The sequence below is a fragment of the Octopus bimaculoides genome, chromosome 2, assembly GCF_001194135.2.
Source record: "Octopus bimaculoides isolate UCB-OBI-ISO-001 chromosome 2, ASM119413v2, whole genome shotgun sequence".
Lineage (NCBI taxonomy): Eukaryota > Metazoa > Mollusca > Cephalopoda > Octopoda > Octopodidae > Octopus > Octopus bimaculoides.
Window position 1 is genome coordinate 4,024,764 of NC_068982.1, and position 502 is coordinate 4,025,265.

At 36.3% G+C, this 502-nt stretch overlaps 1 protein-coding gene across 1 annotated transcript in view; it reads left to right on the top strand.

Annotated features, from left to right (window-relative positions):
• The window catches only part of LOC106884239 (uncharacterized), a 58,766-nt gene that overhangs the window by 2,890 nt on the left and 55,374 nt on the right, over positions 1 to 502 (top strand). The gene's annotated exons all lie outside the window — the stretch shown is intronic.

Below are 502 nucleotides of genomic sequence, written 5' to 3' on the forward strand. Positions count from 1 at the left end.
GGGGGGGGGGGCAATAACACCCCCCCCACCGCCTATCCCCTTTCAACATTTTTTTGTAGACTCATCTATGACATTTAAAACACACATCTGAAGAAATTATGGCCTTTAGCGAACTAAATAATTTGCCATTCCATTCTATCAGAATGCATATTTTTGCATTTGCAGAGACATTAGTCACCTTATTTTCTGTTTCGAAGGTTAAATTCTGGAATATATTTTATTATTCTAAGCCTGTTTATAATGCGAGTGTGTGTGTGTGTGTGTGTGTGTATCTATATATGTGAGCTTACCTATACAGGTGTGCCCCTTGACTTTGTTTCCTCATAACCTAAAGAAAAATGGATTTTTTTAGATGAAATTTTCTGCGAACATGCTTCAGGTGATGTAGATTCCGATTACATCGGAATTGGTTGTGAGGTTTCGGAAAATTCTCATGTGTCGGCTTTGTTTCTTTATAACTTCCAGAAAATTTGATATTTTTTAATGAAATGTTTCAGATGGT